The 15,000-nt window shown below is 59.5% G+C and overlaps 1 non-coding gene across 1 annotated transcript in view; it reads right to left on the reverse strand.

The window, feature by feature from the left end:
• Positions 1-273, reverse strand: part of LOC148320786 (18S ribosomal RNA) — a 1,933-nt gene extending 1,660 nt beyond the window's left edge. The window contains exon 1 of the ribosomal RNA XR_015839495.1: positions 1-273. This exon is cut by the window's left edge and continues 1,660 nt beyond it. This is a non-coding gene — a ribosomal RNA (18S ribosomal RNA).
• Between the last annotated feature and the right edge of the window lie 14,727 nt (positions 274-15,000).

Consider the following 15,000-nt stretch of genomic DNA (forward strand, 5'->3'; position numbering starts at 1 on the left):
AGCCGGCGGGCCCGCTGCACCGCGGCAAACCGAACCCGCGTGGGTTTTGGGTCTGATAAATGCGCGCGTCCCCGCGGAGACGGGTCGGCGCTCGTTTGCATGTATTAGCTCTAGAATTGCCACAGTTATCCAAGTAACGGTGGAGCGATCAAAGGAACCATAACTGATTTAATGAGCCATTCGCAGTTTCACTGTATCGGAACCGTGTGTACTTAGACTTGCATGGCTTAATCTTTGAGACAAGCATATGCTACTGGCAGGATCAACCAGGTAGCCCTCGCGTCCGGCGGTCTGTGTTTCTTGCATTTGGAACCGGAGCTGAGCGGGGAGCCGGGCGCGGGGACCGGGCGGCGCCCGCGGGAGACGGCCTCCCGCGGGGTTACCCCCGGCGGCACCCCAGCCTCCCTCGTTGTTTTTTCTCTCTCATTTTTTTCGGACGTGGGCTACCGAAATTTCCGTTACCGATTCAGCCCCCGTGCGCGGTGAGGAAGTCGGCTGGGCCTCGGTATGTACTCGGTCCGTAGAGGCCGCGTTACCGCGTGGCGGTCAGTCGCGGGAGGGAGCCGGAGCCGCCCGCACGCCCGCGACCGCAACACGCACTCGGAGGCGGCGTCTTCTGACAGACGCCGGTAGGGTTTGAGAAACATGCTTTTTCGGAAAGGACCGCTCGGCTGACGCGGGCCTGGGCTCCCGCACCCCTCTCGTGGCGGGGCACCCGCGAGCGCGGCGGAACTCCCGTGTAGGACATCTCTGGGCCCGTGTGGCCGACGGGCACGCGACAGGGTCGTCTCGGTCTCGCGACGAAAGCGGTTTCGCGCTGGTTGGTGCGCTAGAGGTCGATCCGCAGGCCGAAGGAACCGTCCACCCGAACACCCCGGCGCGAGGCCGGGGCCGGCAGGGGCCCTCCGATGGCGGGTCATGCTTGCCAATCGGTCAGTGGTTGGTGTGGTGCAGTATATGTCAGGGTGTGGGTGCGAGATGGGCCGGGAGGACCGCTCCTCCTGCGTCGGACCCCGAGTCATAGGAAGTGCCGTTTTGTCACAACCCCAGGGGTGGGGTGGGTAACGGTAGGGAAGTGCCGGCCAACGCGCAGAGGTCGACCCGCAGGCCGAAGGAACCGTCCACCCGAACACCCCGGCGCGAGGCCGGGGCCGGCAGGGGCCCTCCGATGGCGGGTCATGATTGCCAATCGGTCAGTGGTTATGTGTGTGCTGCGGTGCCGGCCAACGCTCAGAGGTCGACCCGCAGGCCGAAGGAACCGTCCACCCGAACACCCCGGCGCGAGGCCGGGGCCGGCAGGGGCCCTCCGATGGCGGGTCATGATTGCCAATCGGTCAGTGGTTATGTGTGTGCTGCGGTGCCGGCCAACGCTCAGAGGTCGACCCGCAGGCCGAAGGAACCGTCCACCCGAACACCCCGGCACGAGGCCGGGGCCGGCAGGGGCCCTCCGATGGCGGGTCATGATTGCCAATCGGTCAGTGGTTATGTGTGTGCTGCGGTGCTGCGGTGCCGGCCAACGCTCAGAGGTCGACCCGCAGGCCGAAGGAACCGTCCACCCGAACACCCCGGCGCGAGGCCGGGGCCGGCAGGGGCCCTCCGATGGCGGGTCATGATTGCCAATCGGTCAGTGGTTGTGTGTGTTGCGGTGGGGCCGGGAGGACCGCTCCTCCTGCGTCGGACCCGGGTCATGGGAAGTGCCGTGTGGCGGTGGTGGGGCCGGGAGGACCGCTCCTCCTGCGTCGGACCCGAGTCATGGGAAGTGCCGTGTGGCGGGGCCGGGAGGACCGCTCCTCCTGCGTCGGACCCGAGTCATGGGAAGTGCCGTGTGGCGGGGCCGGGAGGACCGCTCCTCCTGCGTCGGACCCGAGTCATGGGAAGTGCCGTGTGGCGGGGCCGGGAGGACCGCTCCTCCTGCGTCGGACCCGAGTCATAGGAAGTGCCGTGTGGCGGGGCCGGGAGGACCGCTCCTCCTGCGTCGGACCCGAGTCATAGGAAGTGCCGTGTTGCGCTGGTGGGGCCGTGCCCGCCAACAGCCTTCAGTGGTCGGATACCACGTTTGCAAGCTCCCCGCTGGAATGGGGACTTAGAAGAAATGAGGGGAAAATTCCCCCGGAGCTCCGTGCCTGAGGGCGGGCTGTGAGCCGCGCCGCGTCCGCCAACAGCCTTCCATGGTCGGACACCATTGTTCGCAAGTTGCCCGCTGGAATGGGCACATAGAAGAAATTTCGAGGATAACATCCACCAGAGCGCCAGGGCGGCCGTTATTGCAGTATGCGTCCGCCTGGCAGCTCTCTTCCGCGGGAACCATTGGGCAATTTCTTTCACGGAGGTGGACATAGAAGAATTTTTGTTTCTAAAAACGTGGTTCCTAAAAATGTGCCCCAGGTGTTTTGGAAAACCCGGGTAAACCTGGGAAGTAGGCAAATGACCCTCTGACTAGGGGTAAAAACGTTTGCCTACTGCAGCGCCCCTAATGCAATTCGGCGGAACTGCAACGCCCCTGGTCGCCTAAACGCTACCCCTGGTCGCCTAAACCTCACCCCTGGTCGCCTAAAAGTCACCCCTGGTCGCCTAAATTGTCAACCCCTGGTCACCTAAATTGTCAACCCCTGGTCGCCTAAAGGGGACTTAGAAGAAATGAGGGGGCAAATTCCCCCGGAGCTCCGTGCCTGAGGGCGGGCTGTGAGCCGCGCCGCGTCCGCCAACAGCCTTCAGTGGTCGGATACAATGTATGAAAGTTCCCCGCTGGAAAGGGGACTTAGAAGAAATGAGGCAAATTTCCCCGGAGCTCCGTGCCTGAGGGCGGGCTGTGAGCCGCGCCGCGCCCGCCAACAGCCTTCAGTGGTCGGATACAATGTTTGAAAGTTCCCCGCTGGAAAGGGGACTTAGAAGAAATGAGGCAAATTTCCCCGGAGCTCCGTGCCTGAGGGCGGGCTGTGAGCCGCGCCGCGCCCGCCAACAGCCTTCAGTGGTCGGATACAATGTTTGAAAGGTCCCCGCTGGAAAGGGGACTTAGAAGAAATGAGGCAAATTTCCCCGGAGCTCCGTGCCTGAGGGCGGGCTGTGAGCCGCGCCGCGTCCGCCAACAGCCTTCAGTGGTCGGATACAATGTTTCAAAGTTCCCCGCTGGAAAGGGGACTTAGAAGAAATTTGTAAAAATTCACCCGGAGCTCCGTGCCTGAGGGCCGGCTATGAGCCGCGCCGTGCCCGCCAACAGCCTTCCACGGTCGGATACAATGTTTCAAAGTTCCCCGCTGGAAAGGGGACTTAGAAGGAATTTGTCAAATTCACCCGGAGCTCCGTGCCTGAGGGCCGGCTATGAGCCGCGCCGTGCCCGCCAACAGCCTTCCACGGTCGGATACAATGTTTGAAAGTTCCCCGCTGGAAAGGGGACTTAGAAGAAATGAGGGGGAAATTCCCCCGGAGCTCCGTGCCTGAGGGCGGGCTGTGAGCCGCGCCGCGTCCGCCAACAGCCTTCCACGGTCGGATACAATGTTTCAAAGTTCCCCGCTGGAAAGGGGACTTAGAAGAAATTTGTAAAATTCACCCGGAGCTCCGTGCCCGAGGGCCGGCTATGAGCCGCGCCGCGCCCGCCAACAGCCTTCCTTTGGTCGGATACAATGTTTCAAAGTTCCCCGCTGGAAAGGGGACTTAGAAGAAATTTGTAAAATTCACCCGGAGCTCCGTGCCCGAGGGCCGGCTATGAGCCCCGCCGTGCCCGCCAACAGCCTTCCACGGTCGGATACAATGTTTCAAAGTTCCCCGCTGGAAAGGGGACTTAGAAGAAATTTGTGAAAATTCACCCGGAGCTCCGTGCCCGAGGGCCGGCTATGAGCCCCGCCGTGCCCGCCAACAGCCTTCCACGGTCGGATACAATGTTTCAAAGTTCCCCGCTGGAAAGGGGACTTAGAAGAAATTTGTAAAAATTCACCCGGAGCTCCGTGCCCGAGGGCCGGCTATGAGCCCCGCCGTGCCCGCCAACAGCCTTCCACGGTCGGATACAATGTTTCAAAGTTCCCCGCTGGAAAGGGGACTTAGAAGAAATTTGTGAAAATTCACCCGGAGCTCCGTGCCTGAGGGCCGGCTATGAGCCGCGCCGTGCCCGCCAACAGCCTTCCACGGTCGGATACAATGTTTCAAAGTTCCCCGCTGGAAAGGGGACTTAGAAGAAATTTGTGAAAATTCACCCGGAGCTCCGTGCCCGAGGGCCGGCTATGAGCCGCGCCGTGCCCGCCAACAGCCTTCCACGGTCGGATACAATGTTTCAAAGTTCCCCGCTGGAAAGGGGACTTAGAAGAATTGAGTAAAATTCACCCGGAGCTCCGTGCCTGAGGGCCGGCTATGAGCCGCGCCGTGCCCGCCAACAGCCTTCCACGGTCGGATACAATGTTTCAAAGTTCCCCGCTGGAAAGGGGACTTAGAAGAATTGAGTAAAATTCCCCCGGAGCTCCGTGCCCGAGGGCCGGCTATGAGCCGCGCCGTGCCCGCCAACAGCCTTCCACGGTCGGATACAATGTTTCAAAGTTCCCCGCTGGAAAGGGGACTTAGAAGAAATTTGTAAAATTCACCCGGAGCTCCGTGCCTGAGGGCCGGCTATGAGCCGCGCCGTGCCCGCCAACAGCCTTCCACGGTCGGATACAATGTTTCAAAGTTCCCCGCTGGAAAGGGGACTTAGAAGAAATTTGTAAAAATTCATCCGGAGCTCCGTGCCCGAGGGCCGGCTATGAGCCGCGCCGTGCCCGCCAACAGCCTTCCACGGTCGGATACAATGTTTCAAAGTTCCCCGCTGGAAAGGGGACTTAGAAGAAATTTGTAAAAATTCACCCGGAGCTCCGTGCCCGAGGGCCGGCTATGAGCCGCGCCGTGCCCGCCAACAGCCTTCCACGGTCGGATACAATGTTTCAAAGTTCCCCGCTGGAAAGGGGACTTAGAAGAAATTTGTGAAAATTCACCCGGAGCTCCGTGCCCGAGGGCCGGCTATGAGCCGCGCCGTGCCCGCCAACAGCCTTCCACGGTCGGATACAATGTTTCAAAGTTCCCCGCTGGAAAGGGGACTTAGAAGAATTGAGTAAAATTCACCCGGAGCTCCGTGCCTGAGGGCCGGCTATGAGCCGCGCCGTGCCCGCCAACAGCCTTCCACGGTCGGATACAATGTTTCAAAGTTCCCCGCTGGAAAGGGGACTTAGAAGAATTGAGTAAAATTCCCCCGGAGCTCCGTGCCCGAGGGCCGGCTATGAGCCGCGCCGTGCCCGCCAACAGCCTTCCACGGTCGGATACAATGTTTCAAAGTTCCCCGCTGGAAAGGGGACTTAGAAGAAATTTGTAAAAATTCACCCGGAGCTCCGTGCCTGAGGGCCGGCTATGAGCCGCGCCGTGCCCGCCAACAGCCTTCCACGGTCGGATACAATGTTTCAAAGTTCCCCGCTGGAAAGGGGACTTAGAAGGAATTTGTCAAATTCACCCGGAGCTCCGTGCCTGAGGGCCGGCTATGAGCCGCGCCGTGCCCGCCAACAGCCTTCCACGGTCGGATACAATGTTTGAAAGTTCCCCGCTGGAAAGGGGACTTAGAAGAAATGAGGGGGAAATTCCCCCGGAGCTCCGTGCCTGAGGGCGGGCTGTGAGCCGCGCCGCGTCCGCCAACAGCCTTCCACGGTCGGATACAATGTTTCAAAGTTCCCCGCTGGAAAGGGGACTTAGAAGAAATTTGTAAAATTCACCCGGAGCTCCGTGCCCGAGGGCCGGCTATGAGCCGCGCCGCGCCCGCCAACAGCCTTCCTTTGGTCGGATACAATGTTTCAAAGTTCCCCGCTGGAAAGGGGACTTAGAAGAAATTTGTAAAATTCACCCGGAGCTCCGTGCCCGAGGGCCGGCTATGAGCCCCGCCGTGCCCGCCAACAGCCTTCCACGGTCGGATACAATGTTTCAAAGTTCCCCGCTGGAAAGGGGACTTAGAAGAAATTTGTGAAAATTCACCCGGAGCTCCGTGCCCGAGGGCCGGCTATGAGCCCCGCCGTGCCCGCCAACAGCCTTCCACGGTCGGATACAATGTTTCAAAGTTCCCCGCTGGAAAGGGGACTTAGAAGAAATTTGTAAAAATTCACCCGGAGCTCCGTGCCCGAGGGCCGGCTATGAGCCCCGCCGTGCCCGCCAACAGCCTTCCACGGTCGGATACAATGTTTCAAAGTTCCCCGCTGGAAAGGGGACTTAGAAGAAATTTGTGAAAATTCACCCGGAGCTCCGTGCCTGAGGGCCGGCTATGAGCCGCGCCGTGCCCGCCAACAGCCTTCCACGGTCGGATACAATGTTTCAAAGTTCCCCGCTGGAAAGGGGACTTAGAAGAAATTTGTGAAAATTCACCCGGAGCTCCGTGCCCGAGGGCCGGCTATGAGCCGCGCCGTGCCCGCCAACAGCCTTCCACGGTCGGATACAATGTTTCAAAGTTCCCCGCTGGAAAGGGGACTTAGAAGAATTGAGTAAAATTCACCCGGAGCTCCGTGCCTGAGGGCCGGCTATGAGCCGCGCCGTGCCCGCCAACAGCCTTCCACGGTCGGATACAATGTTTCAAAGTTCCCCGCTGGAAAGGGGACTTAGAAGAATTGAGTAAAATTCCCCCGGAGCTCCGTGCCCGAGGGCCGGCTATGAGCCGCGCCGTGCCCGCCAACAGCCTTCCACGGTCGGATACAATGTTTCAAAGTTCCCCGCTGGAAAGGGGACTTAGAAGAAATTTGTAAAATTCACCCGGAGCTCCGTGCCTGAGGGCCGGCTATGAGCCGCGCCGTGCCCGCCAACAGCCTTCCACGGTCGGATACAATGTTTCAAAGTTCCCCGCTGGAAAGGGGACTTAGAAGAAATTTGTAAAAATTCATCCGGAGCTCCGTGCCCGAGGGCCGGCTATGAGCCGCGCCGTGCCCGCCAACAGCCTTCCACGGTCGGATACAATGTTTCAAAGTTCCCCGCTGGAAAGGGGACTTAGAAGAAATTTGTAAAAATTCACCCGGAGCTCCGTGCCCGAGGGCCGGCTATGAGCCGCGCCGTGCCCGCCAACAGCCTTCCACGGTCGGATACAATGTTTCAAAGTTCCCCGCTGGAAAGGGGACTTAGAAGAAATTTGTGAAAATTCACCCGGAGCTCCGTGCCCGAGGGCCGGCTATGAGCCGCGCCGTGCCCGCCAACAGCCTTCCACGGTCGGATACAATGTTTCAAAGTTCCCCGCTGGAAAGGGGACTTAGAAGAATTGAGTAAAATTCACCCGGAGCTCCGTGCCTGAGGGCCGGCTATGAGCCGCGCCGTGCCCGCCAACAGCCTTCCACGGTCGGATACAATGTTTCAAAGTTCCCCGCTGGAAAGGGGACTTAGAAGAATTGAGTAAAATTCCCCCGGAGCTCCGTGCCCGAGGGCCGGCTATGAGCCGCGCCGTGCCCGCCAACAGCCTTCCACGGTCGGATACAATGTTTCAAAGTTCCCCGCTGGAAAGGGGACTTAGAAGAAATTTGTAAAAATTCACCCGGAGCTCCGTGCCTGAGGGCCGGCTATGAGCCGCGCCGTGCCCGCCAACAGCCTTCCACGGTCGGATACAATGTTTCAAAGTTCCCCGCTGGAAAGGGGACTTAGAAGGAATTTGTCAAATTCACCCGGAGCTCCGTGCCTGAGGGCCGGCTATGAGCCGCGCCGTGCCCGCCAACAGCCTTCCACGGTCGGATACAATGTTTGAAAGTTCCCCGCTGGAAAGGGGACTTAGAAGAAATGAGGGGGAAATTCCCCCGGAGCTCCGTGCCTGAGGGCGGGCTGTGAGCCGCGCCGCGTCCGCCAACAGCCTTCCACGGTCGGATACAATGTTTCAAAGTTCCCCGCTGGAAAGGGGACTTAGAAGAAATTTGTAAAATTCACCCGGAGCTCCGTGCCCGAGGGCCGGCTATGAGCCGCGCCGCGCCCGCCAACAGCCTTCCTTTGGTCGGATACAATGTTTCAAAGTTCCCCGCTGGAAAGGGGACTTAGAAGAAATTTGTAAAATTCACCCGGAGCTCCGTGCCCGAGGGCCGGCTATGAGCCCCGCCGTGCCCGCCAACAGCCTTCCACGGTCGGATACAATGTTTCAAAGTTCCCCGCTGGAAAGGGGACTTAGAAGAAATTTGTGAAAATTCACCCGGAGCTCCGTGCCCGAGGGCCGGCTATGAGCCCCGCCGTGCCCGCCAACAGCCTTCCACGGTCGGATACAATGTTTCAAAGTTCCCCGCTGGAAAGGGGACTTAGAAGAAATTTGTAAAAATTCACCCGGAGCTCCGTGCCCGAGGGCCGGCTATGAGCCCCGCCGTGCCCGCCAACAGCCTTCCACGGTCGGATACAATGTTTCAAAGTTCCCCGCTGGAAAGGGGACTTAGAAGAAATTTGTGAAAATTCACCCGGAGCTCCGTGCCTGAGGGCCGGCTATGAGCCGCGCCGTGCCCGCCAACAGCCTTCCACGGTCGGATACAATGTTTCAAAGTTCCCCGCTGGAAAGGGGACTTAGAAGAAATTTGTGAAAATTCACCCGGAGCTCCGTGCCCGAGGGCCGGCTATGAGCCGCGCCGTGCCCGCCAACAGCCTTCCACGGTCGGATACAATGTTTCAAAGTTCCCCGCTGGAAAGGGGACTTAGAAGAATTGAGTAAAATTCACCCGGAGCTCCGTGCCTGAGGGCCGGCTATGAGCCGCGCCGTGCCCGCCAACAGCCTTCCACGGTCGGATACAATGTTTCAAAGTTCCCCGCTGGAAAGGGGACTTAGAAGAATTGAGTAAAATTCCCCCGGAGCTCCGTGCCCGAGGGCCGGCTATGAGCCGCGCCGTGCCCGCCAACAGCCTTCCACGGTCGGATACAATGTTTCAAAGTTCCCCGCTGGAAAGGGGACTTAGAAGAAATTTGTAAAATTCACCCGGAGCTCCGTGCCTGAGGGCCGGCTATGAGCCGCGCCGTGCCCGCCAACAGCCTTCCACGGTCGGATACAATGTTTCAAAGTTCCCCGCTGGAAAGGGGACTTAGAAGAAATTTGTAAAAATTCATCCGGAGCTCCGTGCCCGAGGGCCGGCTATGAGCCGCGCCGTGCCCGCCAACAGCCTTCCACGGTCGGATACAATGTTTCAAAGTTCCCCGCTGGAAAGGGGACTTAGAAGAAATTTGTGAAAATTCACCCGGAGCTCCGTGCCCGAGGGCCGGCTATGAGCCCCGCCGTGCCCGCCAACAGCCTTCCACGGTCGGATACAATGTTTCAAAGTTCCCCGCTGGAAAGGGGACTTAGAAGAAATTAGGCAACTTTCCCCGGAGCTCCATGCCTGAGTGCGGGCTGTTTGCCGCGCCGTGCCCGCCAACAGCCTTCAGTGGTCGGATACAATGTTTCAAAGTTCCCCGCTGGAAAGGGGACTTAGAAGAAATTATGAATATTTTTGTTTCTAAAAACGTGATCCCTGAAAATGTGCCCCAGGTGTTTTGGAAAACCCGGGTAAACCTGGGAAGTAGGCAAATGACCCTCTGACTAGGGGGGAAGAACGTTTGCCTACTGCAGCGCCCCTAATGCAATTCGGCGGAACTGCAACGCCCCTGGTCGCCTAAACGCTACCCCTGGTCGCCTAAAAGCTACCCCTGGTCGCCTAAAAGCTACCCCTGGTCGCCTAAAAGCTACCCCTGGTCGCCTAAACGCTACCCCTGGTCGCCTAAACGCTACCCCTGGTCGCCTAAACGCTTCCCCTGGTCACCTAAACGCTTCCCCTGGTCACCTAAACGCTACCCCTGGTCGCCTAAACGCTACCCCTGGTCGCCTAACTGACCCCTCGTGTGTGGGGATCAACGTTTGCCTACTAGGGCGTCCTCCGGCGGCCTCTCGGCAGTACTGCAGGCCCATTTTAGCCGAGCCCATTGAAATGAATGGGGGAATTTTATACGTTTTTGCCTTTTTTTTCCCCCTCGTTCTTTTTGTATTTATTCATTTATTTCAACTTTTACCGACTCAACCGCCCTCCGGCGTGCCCTCGGCGGTCCCGCAAGCCCAATTCGGCCGAGCCCATTGAAATGAATGGGGGAATTTTATACGTTTTTGCCTTTTTTCCCCCCCCCTCGTTCTTTTTGTATTTATTCATTTATTTCAACTTTTACCGACTCAACCGCCCTCCGGCGTGCCCTCGGCGGTCCCGCAAGCCCAATTCGGCCGAGCCCATTGAAATGAATGGGGGAATTTTATACGTTTTTGCCTTTTTTCCCCCCCCCTCGTTCTTTTTGTATTTATTCATTTATTTCAACTTTTACCGACTCAACCGCCCTCCGGCGTGCCCTCGGCGGTCCCGCAAGCCCAATTCGGCCGAGCCCATTGAAATGAATGGGGGAATTTTATACGTTTTTGCCTTTTTTTCCCCCCCCTCGTTCTTTTTGTATTTATTCATTTATTTCAACTTTTACCGACTCAACCGCCCTCCGGCGTGCCCTCGGCGGTCCCGCAAGCCCAATTCGGCCGAGCCCATTGAAATGAATGGGGGAATTTTATACGTTTTTGCCTTTTTTTTCCCCCTCGTTCTTTTTGTATTTATTCATTTATTTCAACTTTTACCGACTCAACCGCCCTCCGGCGTGCCCTCGGCGGTCCCGCAAGCCCAATTCGGCCGAGCCCATTGAAATGAATGGGGGAATTTTATACGTTTTTGCCTTTTTTCCCCCCCCCTCGTTCTTTTTGTATTTATTCATTTATTTCAACTTTTACCGACTCAACCGCCCTCCGGCGTGCCCTCGGCGGTCCCGCAAGCCCAATTCGGCCGAGCCCATTGAAATGAATGGGGGAATTTTATACGTTTTTGCCTTTTTTTCCCCCCCCTCGTTCTTTTTGTATTTATTCATTTATTTCAACTTTTACCGACTCAACCGCCCTCCGGCGTGCCCTCGGCGGTCCCGCAAGCCCAATTCGGCCGAGCCCATTGAAATGAATGGGGGAATTTTATACGTTTTTGCCTTTTTTTTCCCCCCCTCGTCCTTTTTGTATTTATTCATTTATTTCAACTTTTACCGACTCAACCGCCCTCCGGCGTGCCCTCGGCGGTCCCGCAAGCCCAATTCGGCCGAGCCCATTGAAATGAATGGGGGAATTTTATACGTTTTTGCCTTTTTTTCCCCCCCCTCGTCCTTTTTGTATTTATTCATTTATTTCAACTTTTACCGACTCAACCGCCCTCCGGCGTGCCCTCGGCGGTCCCGCAAGCCCAATTCGGCCGAGCCCATTGAAATGAATGGGGGAATTTTATACGTTTTTGCCTTTTTTCCCCCCCCCCTCGTCCTTTTTGTATTTATTTACTTATTTCAACCTTTACCGACTTAGGGGCCGCTTTGCACCGCCTGTGCCCGGGGAAGGTGCTCCTATTCGGGCCAAGTGTGACACACGCCCGCACTCCTCCTCCGGAGCTTCCATTTGGGCAAACTTAGGGGCCGCTTGGCACCGCCTGTGCCCGGGGAAGGTGCTCATATTCGGGCCAAGTGTGACACACGCCCGCACTCCTCCTCCGGAGCTTCCATTTGGGCAAACTTAGGGGCCGCTTGGCACCGCCTGTGCCCGGGGAAGGTGCTCATATTCGGCTTCACTGTCAGGCAGCATGCACTCCTCCTCCGGAGCTTCCATTTGGGCAAACTTAGGGGCCGCTTGGCACCGCCTGTGCCCGGGGAAGGTGCTCCTATTCGGGCCAAGTGTGACACACGCCCGCCCTCCTCCTCCGGAGCTTCCATGAGGGTAGACTTAGGGGCCGCTTGGCACCTCCCGTGCCCGGGGAAGGTGCTCATATTCGGCTTCACTGTCACACAGCATGCACTCCTCCTCCGGAGCTTCCATAAGGGCAAACTTAGGGGCCGCTTGGCACCGCCCGTGCCCGGGGAAGGTGCTCATATTCGGGCCAAGTGTGACACACGCCCGCACTCCTCCTCCGGAGCTTCCATTTGGGCAAACTTAGGGGCCGCTTGGCACCGCCCGTGCCCGGGGAAGGTGCTCCTATTCGGGCCAAGTGTGACACACGCCCGCACTCCTCCTCCGGAGCTTCCATAAGGGCAAACTTAGGGGCCGCTTGGCACCGTCTGTGCCCGGGGAAGGTGCTCCTATTCGGGCCAAGTGTGACACACGCCCGCACTCCTCCTCCGGAGCTTCCATTAGGGCAAACTTAGGGGCCGCTTGGCACCGCCTGTGCCCGGGGAAGGTGCTCCTCTCCGGGCCAAGTGTGACACACGCCCGCACTCCTCCTCCGGAGCTTCCATTAGGGTAGACTTAGGGGCCGCTTGGCACGGCCTGTGCCCGGGGAAGGTGCTCCTATTCGGCTTCACTGTCAGGCAGCATGCACTCCTCCTCCGGAGCTTCCATAAGGGCAAACTTAGGGGCCGCTTGGCACCGCCTGTGCCCGGGGAAGGTGCTCATATTCGGCTTCACTGTCAGGCAGCATGCACTCCTCCTCCGGAGCTTCCATTTGGGCAAACTTAGGGGCCGCTTGGCACCGCCCGTGCCCGGGGAAGGTGCTCCTATTCGGGCCAAGTGTGACACACGCCCGCACTCCTCCTCCGGAGCTTCCATTTGGGCAAACTTAGGGGCCGCTTGGCACCGCCTGTGCCCGGGGAAGGTGCTCATATTCGGCTTCACTGTCACACAGCATGCACTCCTCCTCCGGAGCTTCCATAAGGGCAAACTTAGGGGCCGCTTGGCACCGCCTGTGCCCGGGGAAGGTGCTCATATTCGGCTTCACTGTCACACAGCGTGCACTCCTCCTCCGGAGCTTCCATTTGGGCAAACTTAGGGGCCGCTTGGCACCGTCTGTGCCCGGGGAAGGTGCTCATATTCGGGCCAAGTGTGACACACGCCCGCACTCCTCCTCCGGAGCTTCCATAAGGGCAAACTTAGGGGCCGCTTGGCACCGCCTGTGCCCGGGGAAGGTGCTCATAGTCGGCTTCACTGTCAGGCAGCATGCACTCCTCCTCCGGAGCTTCCATTTGGGCAAACTTAGGGGCCGCTTGGCACCGCCTGTGCCCGGGGAAGGTGCTCCTATTCGGCTTCACTGTCAGGCAGCATGCACTCCTCCTCCGGAGCTTCCATAAGGGCAAACTTAGGGGCCGCTTGGCACCGCCTGTGCCCGGGGAAGGTGCTCCTATTCGGGCCAAGTGTGACACACGCCCGCACTCCTCCTCCGGAGCTTCCATGAGGGTAGACTTAGGGGCCGCTTGGCACCGCCTGTGCCCGGGGAAGGTGCTCCTATTCGGCTTCACTGTCATGCAGCATGCACTCCTCCTCCGGAGCTTCCATTTGGGCAAACTTAGGGGCCGCTTGGCACCGCCTGTGCCCGGGGAAGGTGCTCATATTCGGCTTCACTGTCAGGCAGCATGCACTCCTCCTCCGGAGCTTCCATTTGGGACAACTTAGGGGCCGCTTGGCACCGTCTGTGCCCGGGGAAGGTGCTCCTATTCGGGCTAAGTGTGACACACGCCCGCCCTCCTCCTCCGGAGCTTCCATGAGGGTAGACTTAGGGGCCACTTGGCACCGCCTGTGCCCGGGGAAGGTGCTCATATTCGGCTTCACTGTCCGGAGCTTCCATAAGGGCAAACTTAGGGGCCGCTTGGCACCGTCTGTGCCCGGGGAAGGTGCTCCTATTCGGCTTCACTGTCACACAGCATGCACTCCTCCTCCGGAGCTTCCATAAGGGCAAACTTAGGGGCCGCTTGGCACCGTCTGTGCCCGGGGAAGGTGCTCCTATTCGGCTTCACTGTCACACAGCATGCACTCCTCCTCCGGAGCTTCCATAAGGGCAAACTTAGGGGCCGCTTGGCACCGTATGTGCCCGGGGAAGGTGCTCCTATTCGGCTTCACTGTCATGCAGCATGCACTCCTCCACCGGAGCTTCCATTTGGGCAAACTTAGGGGCCGCTTGGCACCGCCTGTGCCCGGGGAAGGTGCTCCTATTCGGGCCAAGTGTGACACACGCCCGCACTCCTCCTCCGGAGCTTCCATTTGGGCAAACTTAGGGGACGCTTGGCACCGCCCGTGCCCGGGGAAGGTGCTCATATTCGGGCTAAGTGTGACAGACGCCGGCCTATTACCCCCGGAGCGATGGAGCTGGGGGCGCTCGCTCCCCGCCCGTGCCCGGGGAAGGTGCTCCTCTCCGGCCTAAGTGTGGCAGACGCCGGCCTATTACCCCCAGAGCGATGGAGCTGGGGGGCGCTCGCTCCCCGCCCGTGCCCGGGGAAGGTGCTCCTCTCCGGGCTAAGTGTGGCAGACGCCGGCCTATTACCCCCGGGGCGATGGAGCTGGGGGGCGCTCGCTCCCTGCCTGTGCCCGGGGAAGGTGCTCATCTCCGGGCTAAGTGTGGCAGACGCCGGCCTATTACCCCCGGAGCGATGGAGCTGGGGGGCGCTCGCTCCCTGCCTGTGCCCGGGGAAGGTGCTCCTCTCCAGCCCCAGGTCGCCTAACCCCCTTACCCCTGGTCACCTAAACCCCTTACCCCTGGTCACCTAAACCCCTTACCCCTGGTCGCCTAAACGTCTCACCCCTGGTCGCCTAAACCCCTTACCCCTGGTCGCCTAAGTGGCCCACCCCTGGTCACCTAAACGTCCCACCCCTGGTCACCTAAACATCCCACCCCTGGTCGCCTAAACCCCTTACCCCTGGTCACCTAAACGGCCCACCCCTGGTCACCTAAGTGGCCCACCCCTGGTCGCCTAAGTGGCCCACCCCTGGTCACCTAAACGGCCCACCCCTGGTCACCTAAACGGCCCACCCCTGGTCACCTAAACGGCCCACCCCTGGTCACCTAAGTGGCCCACCCCTGGTCGCCTAAGCGGCCCACCCCTGGTCACCTAAACGGCCCACCCCTGGTCGCCTAAGTGGCCCACCCCTGGTCGCCTAAGTGGCCCACCCCTGGTCGCCTAAGTGGCCCACCCCTGGTCGCCTAAGTGGCCCACCCCTGGTCGCCTAAGTGGCCCACCCCTGGTCGCCTAAGTGGCCCACCCCTGGTCACCTAAACGTCC

Source organism: Idiotropiscis lumnitzeri, chromosome 16, assembly GCF_059441095.1.
Source record: "Idiotropiscis lumnitzeri isolate Australia: NSW breed Sydney's pygmy pipehorse chromosome 16, RoL_Ilum_1.0, whole genome shotgun sequence".
Taxonomy (NCBI): Eukaryota; Metazoa; Chordata; class Actinopteri; order Syngnathiformes; family Syngnathidae; genus Idiotropiscis; species Idiotropiscis lumnitzeri.